The sequence below is a fragment of the Triticum urartu genome, chromosome 1A, assembly GCF_056163025.1.
Source record: "Triticum urartu cultivar PI428250 chromosome 1A, HENAU_Tu73, whole genome shotgun sequence".
Taxonomy (NCBI): Eukaryota; Viridiplantae; Streptophyta; class Magnoliopsida; order Poales; family Poaceae; genus Triticum; species Triticum urartu.
The window spans coordinates 341,834,879-341,838,939 of record NC_141873.1 but is presented as its reverse complement, the minus strand read 5'-3'; the positions used below and the strand labels follow the sequence as shown (position 1 = coordinate 341,838,939).

The window sequence follows — 4,061 nt, the reverse complement described above, 5'->3', positions numbered from 1 at the left end:
TGCTGGATCTGCTATGTGTGCTACGCAAACAAAATTCTGAATCGGCAACGCTGTGTGGATAAGGAAGCTCTCTAGGTAAAGATTTTTGGTCTATTTGCTTTTTTTAATGGTTACACTTATCGGAAGTTGCTGAATGTTGCTATGTTTACTTGTTGTTGTTACTATCAATGGCAAAAAAAGAAAACTGAATGAGCACCGATTATATTTACTAGTTGTTGTTTGTCGTTACTATCATAGTTTAATGTTCATGCCTACCACATCTTATGAATATATTATCACATATAATAATTAAAAGTGAGCGAAATATTAGAATTAAATATATCTTAATAGAGAAAGTAATTAGAGCACACTAAGGCTTGCTGACAATTAAGATATTCCTCAACTCTGGATGTCACCGATGTCGTTGGTGAAATACGGACGGGAGACCGGGAGACGGAGGGATGAAGAGCAGAGAGAATGAGACAACATAGCATCTTTCTCACGCTGGCTGTAGGGGGGAGCAATCCACTCCATTTTACCATCTCTCCCGCAGCTCTGTGTGACATAATCCCGCAATATAAAATAAATTTCATCCATTCAAAAAAATATTTGCTCTGTGAAAAAGTCCTTATATTTTTGAAATTAAATCCGTAGACCATAAAAGCATATTTTCAAGAGGATAAACGCGTAGATCATAAGATGTTGGTATTGTAGGGAGGTTTGTCCCAACGAATAGATCATCGTGTGGCGCATGTTGCTCAACCTGGGCCTTTCACAACCCGTGCTCGCCCAACTATCACGAAAATAAGGCAACAACGGCTAAAATAATTAATAAATTACAATGGAATCAAAATATATACTTTTATTTGAATGGTGCAATTGGTTGGATTTTCAAATGCGTATTTCCTTAAAATTGAAATACATCTTTTTTTGTCCTATTGCAACGCACGGGCATTTGTGCTAGTATATTACAAATTATAAAATATAATTACAATCATTATATATATACATCTACTATAATTATTATTATATATATAATATAATATAAATAAAAAGATCCAAAGGGACAACCAATTGATCTTGACTATCCAATCATGTCAATACAAATTGAGCATGCAACATGTTTAGCACGAAATTAATATCAACCAAATTGCAATAAACACATAACAAATATCTTATCTAATATTACTGTCAAAAAAATAAGATCCTACCCAATATCATCATACAATTAATATATGCATAATATCAATGGGTATAACTACTTTCATCGTAAAAAAATATAAAAACGTTTAGATCACTAAAGCTCTTATATTTCTTTACAGAGGGAGTAGTAATCAGTAGAGTATGTCTGTATCCATGTTGTGTCTCCACCATCGGTTTCACATCCATGCTACGTACAGGGCGCATTACAGAGCGTAGATATATACGTTTGGGCAACAAACATTCGTCCGTCCACATCACGTGCGATCCCACATCACCACCACCACCAGGTCATGGCATGGGCTCATGGCGCGCGTCCCTATCGGTCTTAGTCACACCTTCCTCCACTATCTCCATTACGTGATCGATCAAGATTCAAGAGTGATCCCACAAGCTCACGGCGTCCTCATCCTCAGCTTCCGCGTAGTACGACGCCGCCGAGTAACCGTCCGCCGCCGGTGTGCCCAGCACCGGCGGGCTGATCATCAGCCCCTCCGCCATGCTCACCATCAGCCGCGGCATCTCGAACACGTCGTCCTCGTCCACGACGCCGATCGCGTCGTCACGCCTGTCCGGCTCGCCTGCATGCAGCTGATCGCCGTAGCATTGGTCGCTGCGCTGAGGAGCCCAGGTGCTGGCCATCGCAGACGCGGCGGCAGCGGCCGCCGCAGCCCGGACATCGTCGGCGGACATGGACGCCGGCGCGGGGCGCGACCTTGCCGCGTCTGGGAAGTTGAGCGCCGTCCCCGCGCCACGCAGGGCCAATGCGGCCGCGTCGTACGCCGCGGCGGCCATCTCGGGCGTCGGGTAGGTGCCGAGCCAGATCCTGGTGTGCTTGCGCAGCTCCCGGATCTCCGACACCCACTTCCCCGCCCGGAACCGCACGCCGCGGTACACCGGGTGGCGCGTCTCCGCCCGCGGCCGCCTCCCGCAGAGGCTCCCCATCATCCCCTCCCTCCCTTGCTCCATTAACGTACTAATCACCAGCCAACTCACACCCGTCCGGTACAACAGGCTCCCTACCAAGACATGCAGAGCAGTACGTACATTGCACTAACCAGCATGCACACAACCGGGCTGGACGAGGAATGCAGCAAAGCAAGCAAGCCAGTGAACAAACCAGCTAACAATATTAGCAATGTCAATTAGCAGATGGCAGATACGCTAATCCGGACGGGGGTTTCAGGAGGGTTTAAAAGCCGGGAACCGGCCGGAGTTGGTGAGAACGTACGCGGTTTTCAGCTTTGCGAGCTCGCTCGATCGATGCCGAGCTAGGGATTAGCTGTGAAGCACAGGGGGCAAAAAGGAGTGGCTCTTTCAGGCTCTATCACGGGCCGCCCAATGGAGCCCCGCCACATAGACATAGGGGGGGCAATCTAAGGCTCAGAAAGCCGCTCCTGGGTTAGTGCGCGGCGGTGTTAGTACGACATCACTGGATCATTACCGGGTTGTTACGAATCAAAATCCAGGTGGCGACACGCCGGGCTGCCGGAGTGGCCATCGGAGTTGACTGCCGGATAGCACATCACCGATGCTCCAACACCTGTGTTGACCCGTTCAAGGACAATATAATAGGGGTTTTATCTTTTATGGAAAGGCGAAAGCGAGAGATGGAACCAACCGATCGATGATGAGTAGGCGATGATGATGGTGCATGATTCTTTGGTTCTCTTGCCACCTAACATATCCAGTACTAGATTACGGGGTAGGGACGTGCGCCGGTGGGCGGTCAGATATTTTCTCGCCGCGTGACATGTTCATGCTTGCGCTTCGCAGTGTGTGGTAGCGATTTGGGGTCGTTCGGACGCGGTGGCGTAGGGGTGAAAGAATGTCAGCCGTTATATGGACGCATGCATGCATGCATGCATGTTCATGAACATGGTTTTGGTTTTGTAGGGAACAAGGAATGCAATTTTTTTTTTGCGGGGGAACAAGGAATGCAATTTTTCTTATTTGGGGACAACGAATGGATATAGGGAGGCGTGTCATCCCACCATCCAAGCCGCAACCGGCAAATTTGGACCCTCAAACGTCTACGGACATGCCCGAACGCGTCCGCGGACAATGACCAAGCGGGCTTTATATTTTACCATTTGCAGCCATAAACCATATTTTCAAAACAGCTAATACATGCAAACACATGTATGTCCATCAATTTAGATGTTTTAGTCTGTGATGGGCCAGCGGGGCTCTTAAAAGCACCAAATAAATTGCTCATGCTTAGGATTTCCACATGCGTATTGGACTGACGTGTTTCGGATGTTTTAGTCTCACCTCGCCGCGTGAGGAGCTAGTCCACCGGCTTAAATAGCCGGCTTGTCTAGAAGCGATAAATGTTAGTCATCATCACTATTAATCTTCTCTGCTTATCACAGAGAAGATTAATAGTCATGGTCTATCTCCTTCACAAACAAAACATTAATGCTTGCACAACTTTTTTGAATCAAAATGTGATCGGGTGAAGGCCAAAATAAAAATCGATGAACAATTTAAAAATCTCTCTCATTGTAGTTGGGCTATCAACGTATATGAATGAGATGAACCTGATACTCGATGAACAATCATCAGTTGATGAACCATCCTCCGGCATGGCTATTTAAACTGGCCGGCATCGGCCTCGTGCTGTGAGGTGGGACTAAAATTTGGGTATCCGTCTTGACAAAGATAAGAGAGAAAGGAGTTTCGGGTGGCTGCAGGTGAGACCGCTATGACCTGGAGCGGAGTGCGCGGTCGCGTCCGGTCACCCTCATATGGTCCCTATATTTGGTCTCGATTTGAGGAGTGTCGCTCAGCACGGATATACTGGAACTAAGTGAGGGGTTCGGCTAGATCAACTTTGTTTAACCAGACACTGACCGGACAGACGTTATCGGATGTTTAGG

At 47.0% G+C, this 4,061-nt stretch overlaps 1 pseudogene; it reads right to left on the bottom strand.

The window, feature by feature from the left end:
- Nucleotides 1-1,070: 1,070 nt before the first annotated feature.
- LOC125533027 (ethylene-responsive transcription factor ERF026 pseudogene) lies at nucleotides 1,071-2,552 on the bottom strand (annotated as a pseudogene).
- Nucleotides 2,553-4,061: the final 1,509 nt, after the last annotated feature.